Genomic DNA, 12,601 nt, shown 5'->3' with positions numbered 1-12,601 from the left:
CAGACCTAGGAGGCAGAGTTTTACTATACTGTTTTGAAGACATGCAGTCACTACATGTGGCATACCTTTTTCATTTCACCTCCAAATGGGATGATTCAAATTTTGTCTTAAACTAGACTTGAATATATATCTCTCATATAAACAAGTTTTTAAAAGAAGATGATTTTGTATGTCAAATATGCCAATGAACAGTCAAGACCTAGAATTGTCACCTTGCAGATTTTTCGACAAGCAGTTAGTATTTAAAGAATAACTTTTTCATATGATACCTGATTGAAATGATTCAAATTGATTTGGAAGCTAGATTCCAAGGGCTATCGTCCCTATGGATTTCAGATAAAAATGTTTCCATTAGACACTTCAAATATAGGCTGTACTAACTCTGTCCTCAACATTTCACTTGAGACCTAGTTTTGATTTTGATCACATTTTTATTTGTGATATAAATTGAAAACTTCAAAATGGATTCCAAAATTATATTTCAAGAGATATGTAAAAAAAAACATGATTTCATAATGATCCTATATGGTTACCCAAAATAGGCTTGTTCTTACTGCATTTGTCCATGTAGTCCTTTCAAATGAATATTGAACAATGATTTGAAGAAATTGTTTGAAACAAATTTATTATGGAAGTCTTATTGTGAATTCACTCTATTTGTTTATTTATTCTGTTCTATCCTACTATATTTTAGAAAAATAATTCATTCTCTCAAGTATAAGATAATTTCCAATGCATCCATTTTCGTAACAAGATCATAAGTAAGCTCATATCCAAATTTGAAAAATATACTTTAATGTATGTTTGAACATGAAAATTTATTTGATCATTAAGATTTGATGAGAAAGAATGTTGAAGAATGGAGTAGTGTTGTAACCTATTCTTTAACATCATCTTTTAGATCTTGTCATTGAAAATGGATTTTGTAGTTATTTTTTTGATTTTATCCTTTTTGGGGGGGTTTTGTTTTGGAAACCTAATTTTAGGATCTCTATTTATAGGCATAAAGAAACATAACTAAGAGAAATGTATCTTTTTTAGTGTTTTTGTTTATCTTCTATTTGACTATGCTGATAATTACCTCCCCGGTAACGGCGCCAAAATGTTGGGCTAATTTATTGACTAAATTAACACAAGTATTTAATTATCAATCCGGGTTTGTAAAACTTGGAGGCAAATCCACTATATATGGACATCAGACATAATCAAGTTTAGAAGATAAAATTTGAAGAATTAAGGAAGTACATATTACAAATATAAACCTATTTTAACAAGTTCTAATTCATTTATGTAATATATGAGGGAAGAGGCTCCTAACTTAAGAGAACCACGTTGTCCTTCGCTACAATACTACTTTCATGAAGATAAATCTAAGAGCACTAATTAACAATGGTTTATGATGTAGAAGATGTAAAATAAGAGGCTCCTAACTAAGGAGGTCCAGATTGTCCTTCTTCACAATCCCACTATATCACAATCACCATTACTTCAAACTAGAAATGCATAAATAACTTCAAATAAGAAAAGGAGAATGAAATTCAGTTTTAGTTCAAGATCAAATAGAAGGGGAATTTAACTTAAATTCCTATGTGTTCCTTCATATGTAGATTAGAATTAAACCAATATTCATTCAACAATCATCACACATCTAAATACATTTGAAACAAGAACTAATCTATGAAAACTATGAAAGCTGAACCAAGAAGTGTACTTAGCTTGGTGTGGGGGCCCTCCACCCTTGCCTTGCACACTTGAAGAAATCTCAGCTACAACAACTTCAATAAATCAACCAAGCATGAACAAAAAATTGGAATGAAACAAGTTCTTCAAATTAGCTCCCAACTCCAATTATACAAAAGTTACATACAAATTCCATTCCAAAAGCCATCAAAGTCTTGGCTTTAAATAGAAGTTTAATGAAACAAACTGATCTATATTATCTCTAACACTCATATCTACTCATATCCACCTATATAAGTCGAACTCATCCAATTTGTCCCACGAAATATGGTCAATCCCGTAAAATCTCAAAACTGCCCCATTTCCTAGGGATTTTCTGGTGACTAGTCATGTTTGACCAGCCTTGACCGAGCCTAATAAAGCTTGTTCTGGCCAAACAAAGTGGAGTTAGCTTAGTCCTAGTTCCCAAGCTGTCCATCCATGCATCAAACTCGATCCCAAGTGTCCTGAAAACATTTCATCTACATAGCTATTACAGGAATTTCTGATTCAATCCAAAATTGCACTTGAAACTCAATTTTCATAAAAACTTCTAGAAATTGCAAAAATAAAATTAAACACCTGAATATGCATAAAATACATCAAAATGAGATGGATATGATGGAAAATTGATGGAAAATATAAGAATTAGGTAAGTTTCCATAAGAAAAAATAGACCAAAACTGAGGGCCAACACCCCCTCCAAAATCCACCAACCTTCTCCCCCTATCCCACTAGCTCTTCCTGCATGCTTCCCTCCACTCCTATCCCGACACCTGGCCATGTCCTTTACGAAATTAACATTTGACCTCGTTGTCACTCCCACACCACTCACTGAATTCCACTTGGACTACTGTCCCCACTTACCTCCATGTCATGTATCCACATCATCCCCCACCTCCATGTCACCCCCCGCCTCCATGTCATACACCTGTTTCATGGCCAAGTAAAACTGTGTTTTTTCCCGATATAACACAATACTTTAAAACATGGTTTATAGACAATTGAGAATGAATTTTCAAAATCGAAAAGAGGTTTTTGTTACTAACATCCCTATGCACGAAAACCTCTCTCAATTTTGTAACGGCTATTATGGTTTGGGATATTCATATGAGCCGTTGTAGGTATATTTTCCCCAATTTTCCTGTTGTTAGTGAGTGTTTTTAAATGCGGTTTCCAAGCAGGTGGAAATGAGTTTTCATAACCTAAAAGATGTTTTATTTTCAACATCATCATTTATGAAAAAATATCTCAGTTTTCTAATAGATATTATGGGTTGGGATATAAAAAGGTATTACAGGACCTTATTTTTCAGAATTTCAGGAGGAAAGAGCTCAAAGACAGTTAGGGACTTAGATGCCACCTCATGAAATCAAAGTTGCTATCAAATTCGAATTTCTTTTGTATGTCACCAAAAATCCACAAATATAGTTCCAATTAGATTCATTAGTTTTGAATGTCCTATATTTTAGTTCTATTTGTGTAATACAGTTGGAGATATTTGTAACAAATCATGATATTTTTGAAGATATTTTAGTTTAGAATTTCTATAAATACTTCACTGTTTGAGGTATTAAGGGTTCATTTCTGAATGTAATTTCCTCTTCCTATTGTAATTTTTGAAAGCACTGGAGCATCAATAATACAAAGACCTTTCATAGGATTCATGTGGTGTACCAAATGGTGATGTGTTTCTTCTGTTTCTTTGTTTAAACATTGTTTTCTTTCTCTATTATTCTAAAAATCTCAATTACTTAACAAAAACTATGATAAAAAGGATTTGTTATTTGGAGCACCCTATTCTTGCTGTTAGTAATTTTCATGTTTTATGTTGAAGCCAAATTAAGGAACTCTTAATTGCTCCTTAGTTTCTACACAACCTTACACTTCTCCTATTTCACAATCCATCTAATTTATGAAAAGATCCAAATAGTGAAACCTAGTTTTCCCTATGAAAATCCTCTAAAATTTGTTGCTAAAACCAGTTTAATATATAGACTCCATATCCTAATGTAATTATAATACTTTAATCAACTAAATAATAAAATCAAAAAACTTAGTACAATGATAACTAGCCTAAAATCTACACCAAAACAAAGCTAAATTCTACAGAGAGATCCCTCTCTGAAGCTGGGAGGGCTATATCCCAGCTTCCAAAGTGGTTTTGATGTTGTCCTATGTGTTTACTCCCTCAACCTAAAAATATAGAATGAAAAACACTTTCCAATAACAATTTTTACACTGACAGGGTGGCAGTCACCAGTATAAGTGGACAGGATGTTGGGATTGTGAATTAAGGCACCGGTATAAGTGGATAGGATGTTGGGATTGTGAATTAAGGCATGGTGCATGAAATTTAAAGTTCGATAAATATAGAGAACATAAGCACACCCTTAGAATTTTGAAAAACTAATTATGTCAAGAAGGGTCTCCTTTTCAGGATTTTTCAGGAGAGTGGGAGTAGTGTAACCCTCGAGCGTCATGGCACGAGTTGACATTGAATCATGATTTGTAGAAGAACTGGAGGGGACAATGGAATATGAGGGCAGTCGACCCTTATTACAAGAAACATGGTTTCTTCCCTTCCTGCTCAAATTTGATGGTTATGATTCTGCTATAGCTCAGGAGTTTCCACACACCTTTGATGGAAGGAAAGACATGGTTGGCTCTCTACAATTTCAAGTGATGGAGCATTCTAATTCTCATGCCATGGAGCTACCAGCCACAGGAAAAAAATGGTTTAAGAGGGGTGAAGGAGAAAAGTGGTTTTGATGCTCTCCTGTGTGTTTACTCCCTTAACGTCAAAAATACAGAACGAAAACATAGTGACGACCATACTGGGGATCTAACCTTTCAGATTCCCAAGAAAATTGTATCAAGTTCCAGATCTGATTACTAATGGTGGAAAATGATTAGACGCAAGAAGATTATATCATTCACCCAACGACTCCATGTTCAAAGTATCTAGAACTTCAATTTTTTTAGTGTGACTCCACTTTTAGAGAATCCAGATTCGTAGAAAACGCATGGTGACTCCACTGCAAGTTGATTAGATTTCTTGCTAAACAAGATGACACGTTAAGTGGCAAATCCTCTGTCTTGTGAAGTTTTAAAAGAAGTCAGGGATGAATTATCCAATTTCAAATTGATGAGGTTTTTTTAACGATCGTGTTTGTTGTTTGAAATTAAGAAAATTTTATCTTGGAAGTAAATTTAGTTTTCTTGAGTTAGTTGTTGAAATATTCAAGAAGGATATTAAAATTTTGGAGTATCAGATTCAGTCCTATAATTTCTAAGATCCCAAACAATTCTTGGAAAATATTCCTTCTCCAAAACAAGAGGATATCGTATTTCCTTTTGGTTTTCAGATTCCTAATAATTATGTTTTCGAGTACAAGACTGAAACTAAATAGTGGGAATCAAGGTTTAACCTTGAGAATACAATTGATGAAATCTTCCATGCTCAATCGGTCAATGAAGGCCTGCAAGGTAAACTAATTAATCATGCCTTTACTAATCCTATAGAAAACTACATGTAAGTTCTTTTAAGCTCAAGTGTTCAATTAGGTTTTCATGACCAGATGCAACATCAGTTTCCATTGCACTCTACAACTTTGATTTTATGGACAAAAAGTCAAGTTGTCCTTTTGATTGTGCTAACAAACAGTCAAGTGGCCCACTTGTTTCAACAGCTACTTGAATGGCTTCATTGGCACTTTTGTATTATTTGATTCAACATAATTTTTAGCAGTGTAGAGAAGGTAGCAGTGTGCAAATAAGCTCAACACTCTTAGCATCTTTTTCAAGCATTATTGTCAATTTCAGTTTCAGATTGCAGTACAATTTTCAGTTCAGTGTATATTTCAGATTTCAGTGTGCAGAATGGTCTTGATTTCAGTTTGAGATATTTTCAGTCACAAATATTTTTATGACAAAGAGGGTTGCAAATATGGGATTGGCCCAATGGATTAGACTACTAGTCTATAATGTTCTGACACTTCACCAGGAAGTGCCATCCCTAGCTGGAGCCACTGCTAGGGTCTTATAATTTTTATACGACTCCTTGATTATAGCTGATGATTATTATATTTTTGATGTTGTAAATAATATTCCATGCTCTAAATTATTTTCAAAAATGGTCAAAACCTTGAGAAAATAAAAAAATATCCTTGCAAGTCAAAATGCAGCATTAGAGAATAATTAATTGTGTTTAGATTAAATTAATGACATCATTTAAATGTGATTAAATAAATTGTAATAAGGCACATATGGACAATTTTTTTTTTTTGTCATTTATAGTTAAAGGATGCTGCTATCAAAACGTCAAGATTCTCCACCCTTCGCAATCCACGGTCCTCATTCATTTTTGCCCCCCCTCTCCTTCCTACCTTTACTACCCGGGGGGTCGGAAAAGGCAGTATTCCCCGCCGAGTCCCATGCTTATGTGGTGTCTTCCCCTGATTTCGCACCCCCCTAGACAATACCACGTACCACCTTATACCCCCTCCAAAATCTGCCAACCTTCTCCCCCTTTCCCACTAGCTCTTCCCGCATGCTCCCCTCCACTACTATCTCGACACCTGGCCATGTCCCTTACAAAATTAAAATTTCACCTCGCTGTCACTCCCACACCACTCATTGAATTCCACTTGGACTACTGTCCCCACTTACCTCCATGTCATGTGTCCACATCATCCCCCACCTCCATGTCACCTCCTGCCTCCACATCATACGCCTATTTCATGACCAAGTAAAACTGTGTTTTTTCCCTGTACAACACAATAATTTAAAACATGGTTTATAGACAACTGAGAATGAATTTTCAAAATTGGAAAGAGATTTTTGTTGCTAACATCCTTGTGCACAAAAATCTCTCTCAATTTTGTAACAGCTATTACAGTTTAGGATATTCAGATGAATATTTGTAGTTATATTTTCCCATATTTTCCTGTTTACAGCCAGTGTTTTTAAATGTGGTTGCCGAGTAGGTGGAAATGAATTTTCAAAACCTAAAAGAGGGTTTTATTTCCAACATCGTCATTTATGAAAAACTATCTCAGTTTTCTAACAAATATTATGGTTTCGGATATAAAAAGGTATTACAGGACCCTATTTTTCAGAATTATGGGAGGAAAGAGCTCAAAGCCAGTGAGTGACTTAGATGCCACCTTATCAAATCAAAGTTGCTATCAAATTTGAATTTCTCTTGTATGTCACCAACAATCCACAAATATAATTCCAAGTAGATTCATTAGTTTTGAATGTCCTATATTTTAGTTCTATTTGTGTAATACAGTTGGAGATATTTGTAACAAATCATGATATTTTTGAAGATATTTTAGTTTAGAATTTTTATAAATACTTCACTGTTTGAGGTATTAAGGGTTGATTTTTGAATGTAATTTCCTCTTAATATTGTAATTTTTCAAAGCACTGGAGCATCAATAATACAAGTACCTTTCACAATATTCATGTGGTGTACCAAATGGTGATGTGTTTCTTCTGTTTATTTGTCTAAACATTGTTTTCTTTCTCTGTTATTCTAAAAATCTCAATTACTTAACAGAAACTGTGATAAATAGGATTTTCTATTTAGAGCACCCTATTCTTGTTGTTAGTAATTTTCATTTTTTCTGTTGAACCCAAATTAAGGAACTCTTAATTGCTCCCTAATTTCTACTGAGCCTTACACTTCTCCTATTTCACAATCCATTTAATTTATGAAAAGATCCAAATAATGAAACCTAGCTTTCCCTATGAAACTCCTCTAAAATTTGATGCTAAAACTAGTTTAATATATAGACTCCATATCCCAATGGAATTATACCAGTTTAATCAAGTAAATAATCAAATCAAAAAACTCATTATAGTCATAACTAGCTTAAAATTTACACCAAAACAAAGCTAAATTTTACAGAGAGATCCCTCTCTAAAGTTGGGAGGGCTATATCCTAGATTCCAAAGTGGTTTCGATGTTGTCCTATGTGTTTACTCCCTCAACCTAAAAATATAGAATGACAACACTTTCCAATCAAACTTTTTACACTGACAGGGTGTGTTATAGATCCATTTGGGCACATCAACCCCAACTTAAAGATCGATACTATTAGGGCCCATCAACCCCTAATGCAGTTGTTACATGCCCTAAAGAAGTTAAACATCACAATGCCTCACTTCCCAAGAAGTTCCATCACCGAAAACATCCAGAAACTGCCTCTAAGAAGATCAGCGTAGGTAGGCCTTCATTAGGGTGCACTGCAATGAAAACCATACACTGTCAGGGTGCAATGTAACGCATTTGGTCCCTCTTCGGCCTGCGCTGGGCGAATTTGAGTGAATTTCTGGGAGGGTTTGAAAGATTCCTTATCCATTGGATGCCTCTAGAAGTTTCTCAAGGCTATCCACTCCTTTGAGTTCATATTTGGATGAGGAAGGGAGTTAAGGAACATCAATCCCCTTATCCCTTCTTCCATGGAATTGAATTCTAAATTTGGGAGGGCATTCATTATCACCATTCATGGAATAACTTCCTTCATTTACCTATAAAAAGATCACTCATCTAAGTGATCAGGGGCTGGAAATTATTGAGTTCTAGGGAGATGCTGTTGGTATGAGATTTGAGTTGATTGCAAGTATTGTAATGATGTCAAGGTGACTTGCTTGTTGTGAGGAGAGGATGGGATTGAACTAGAGGAGTGATGCTTAATCAGGAAAATTGGGTTGTAACTCTTCCTTTCACTAATAAAGTGTTCAAAGCTTTTTCCATATGCTTGTATTGTCTATTGATGCTTTCATATGCTTATCATGTGCTTGATTCCATGCTATGTTTAATCAATAGATCATTATCATATGGTTTGATGGGTTCTTGTTTCTGTCTGTGTGCAGGTACTTCTCAAGTGGATTAAGTACGGGAAGGAGCAATAGAATCAGTCAAGGGAGATAAGGAACAAGTGGAAGCTACAAGTAGGTTCTATGTTCTCTTATTTTATCTATTGTTTATAGAAAAGGTAGAGAATGCTTTGTACTGTTGCTTCTAGACTAAGCTACTAGTCTAGAGGGTTAGGCGTTTATCCAAGAACACTAAAACTTCCCAAAACAGGGTGGCAGTCACCAATATAAGTGGACAAGATGTTGGGATTGTGAATTAAGGCATCGGTATAAGTGGATAGGATGTTGGGATTGTGAATTAAGGCATGGTGCATGCAATTTAAATTTCGATAAATGCAGAGGACATAAGCACACCCTTAGAATTTTGAAATGCCAATTATGTTAAGAAGGGTCTCCTTTTCGGGATTTTTCAGGAGAGTGGGAGCAGTGTAACCCTCGAGCGTCATGGCATGAGTCAACATTGAATCATGATTTGTAGAAAAACTGGAGGGGACAGTAAAATATGAGGACAGTCTGCCCTTATTACAAGAAACATGGTTTCTTCCCTTCCTGCTCAAATTCGATGGTTATGATTCTCCTATAGCTCAGGAGTTTGCACACTCCTTTGATGGAAGGAAAGACATGGTTGGCTCTCTACAATTTCAAGTGATTGAGCATTATAATTCTCAAGCTATGGAGCTACCAGCCATAGGAAAAAAAAAAATTAAGAGGGGCGAAGGAGAAAAGGGTGTGTGGCATCGTTTTCTACTTGAAGAAGACTACGAAGTGGACTAGAAAATTGGATTGCAGAGGAGTGTGATGGTTGAGAAATGGAGATATATACTGTACGTTCTCCAGAATTTCCTCACCTGTGAAGGGAGATACTCATGATCTTTACCATATTCAACTTATGCTACATTTTGAGTCATGTAAATTTATTAATTTCCCTCATTTTTTATTGAAATGTTTAGATAAGATGTCCAAAAGTGTGCAAAAGAGACAAAGAGACTAGATAGGATATAAAGAGTGCCATTATGGCTTAATCAAACTTTTGGTTAAGAAGGAATTAGAGAGTAGAGGAACTACATGGGAAACATTTTTGGAAACATTTCAGGGTGAAAGCACTGTAAAACGGCCTCGTGGTAGGAGTCAACCACAGGAAATGAAGTGAAAAGGTCATCAAGCCAAGGGTTAGCTAGCAATAGGGGAAGAATACACCACCATTAATATGTGGCAAGGGTGGAAAACCAAAGATTGACAAACCCCAGTCCAAGAAGTCAAAACTTAAGAATAAGGAGCAGAGTAAGGAACAAAGTGAGATTGAGAAGCCTGGACCTTCACGAAGGTTTAAATGAGGTTCATTAAAAAGACACCATGCTTCTTTAGGAAAAGAGTCGGTCCCAAAAACTACTACATTGGAGATAATTGAGGTCTCTAACGAGTGTGTCCCTCTGGAAAACCCTCCTATGGAGATTCCTACTAAAAATTTCACAGTGAAGAACAACCTTTCCATGTTAGCAGAAGTTGTAGTTAGGGGTACTTCGATCTTTAGTCTGGGTTATGCTGAGGAGGAGGATGACATTCCTTTATCATTTTTTATGAAGTAATTCAAGAGGAAAAAGGTAGCTCATAAACTGAACATGAGGCTAGAAGCAACTAAAGACCTGACAGTAGAAGAGCATGAGGATACTATTCCTCTTAATCTTGAAATGCGGGAGTTGGAATAGGAAATATAAAATAATGATACTTTCTATCAGTTAGTGGTTAATAAAGTGAGAATACAATAAGAAGATGAGGAGAAAGATTTTGTCTCTGGTGTGAGAGGTCAAATTCAGGAGTTGAAGCAACAAATATATGAACTTGAAGTTTTAAATCGACGTGTAATACATTAGAATACTACATTGAAAAGCAAGAATGAAGAATTGGTAAAGGCAGTGCATGAATGGAAATGACATGTGAAGAAATGGAAATTTCATGCATCTCACTATAAAACTCATTTGAGGAAAGAGATTAAGCACCTGAGGAAATCCCGTATTAGGAAAACAGAAGGTAGAAGGGTTGAGAATCAATATTCAGATCTAGAAGTAAAGGAAGGCTCATAATTTTGTTTTTTGTAGAGGCCAGCAGTTGTGTGAGGACACACAATAGAATGAGGTTGGGTGGATGTCGGTCATCATAATTGTCCTTTTTTTAACTTTACCTGTCTCCTAACTATGCTACCCAAACCTCTGTTTCACAAATAAATTGAAAAATTTACACATGGTTCTTGGTCGCTTTTTGTGAGTTTGCTGGATATGGATCATAGCGGCTTATTAGTCATTGAAAAGTTTGAATAGGTTTATATTTATTTGTAACTTATCTATTCATATTTCCTTAAGGCGTGGTGAGTAAATGTCATTAATCAACATCAGAGTTTGGTTGGTGCAAGAATGAAATTTCTTGTACTATCCATCGTTCTTGTACTAAGTAGAAATCCAGCCCATTCATTTCAGTTTGACTCCAAAAATATTACATTTGTTAAGGAATGGTGTGCGCCTATTGTTGAGGGTTTGTTCTATTTTTGCATCAGGCGTGAAGCACTTTGGATGTGGTAAAGATGGAGGCCGGTTGTTGTTCGACACGTTTTACTATTAATTTTTTCATTGTGGCCAAGTGTTGGGCAGCGGATCCCCCCATAGCGGGTTTTTCGGGCTTAAATTTGAGTTTTGGTCAATGTCATGTAAAGACCCCACAAAATGTGGGCACAAAGTGCGAGAGTCTAGGGTTGTCCACTGTAAAATATTGTAATGTAATATAGAATGTGTCAGTCCATGGACCATGGGAATGTATAAATAGAGCGAGGCTCTAAGTATAAAAGGCATTTTTTTTGGTAGTCTTGATATTAAGTGATATGGGTTTTTGAATAAGGAATTCACTCTTAGTCTGTAAGTCTGAGTCGTGGGTTGTAGTAGTAAGGAGAGGCTCTGCAGTTGTGTGCGCAGAGGCTTGGTAGAGTCCGCAGCTGTGTGTGCGGACCCCTGCAGCTGAGTGCGCAGGGCGGAGTTGGGATTGTCACTGAACAGAGGTTTAATGAAAGATAAGTTGATTCGGAAATATTGTGCATCTACTCGTAGATCTGTGTGTTTATGGTTCGGTTATATTTTGATGCATTTCTTTACAATTTATGATTGCATGCACTTGTTATGAATGTTGAATGATTGATGAGAATACTAGACCCACAAAATTAAGTCAGATCTATAATAATAACACAGTAAGGACAAGGGATCTAGACAGCGCCTCTTCGTGCTCTTTATAGAGCTACATAAAGGTAGACAACTACGTGGAGCAGCACACGTGCACAGGATTGGTTCAAAAACTTCCCAGCCTTCACCAAGACATCCCTAGGGTGCAGAAACCTAGTTCTAGCACCCTCCCATACTACATCGGGTGAGACCTCAGTCTGCGCACCATGAACTGTTGCCGAAAGGGCTAGTAGATTCGGGATTTGTTTGGCTAAATCACTTCTGAACTTGGGTCAGGCCCCAAAAAGCCAACAAATGGTTCTATTTCCAGGACCGAGATCTGCTTAAGGGTTGTCTGATGTTGGAACACTGGAATCCTATGAAGAAGGAAATTGAAGATTGGTTGGATCAGAAGCTTCACGAGTTCGTGACACAAGAAAATAGAACTCTGTAGGTATCTGAGAAAAGATGGTTGGATCGCTACGCATATACATAAATCCACGAGATCTTCTTCACGTCATTTTCTTCTGAACAATATGAGTGGATCACGAGGTTAGTCGATAGCTAGGGAAGGTATAAGCTCAATCAACTGATAGTGTGGACTCTCGAGTTAGTGCGCAGATTAGAGGCATCAAAAGATCAGATCGGGCGGGCATTCGACCATTGGCTCAACTGGATAATCAGAGGGTTTATCACTAAGTTTGTGGTAGATACGACCGTGAGCTATAGCGAAGTAGAGCGATGTTTTCTCAAAGGACTGTGAGGTAGGTACATTAAATCCATGAATACCTGGA

The sequence above is a fragment of the Pinus tabuliformis genome, chromosome 7 (genome assembly GCF_031772625.1).
Source record: "Pinus tabuliformis cultivar Carrire ecotype Pingquan chromosome 7, CPIR1, whole genome shotgun sequence".
NCBI lineage: Eukaryota > Viridiplantae > Streptophyta > Pinopsida > Pinales > Pinaceae > Pinus > Pinus tabuliformis.
This window is presented reverse-complemented; position numbering follows the sequence as displayed.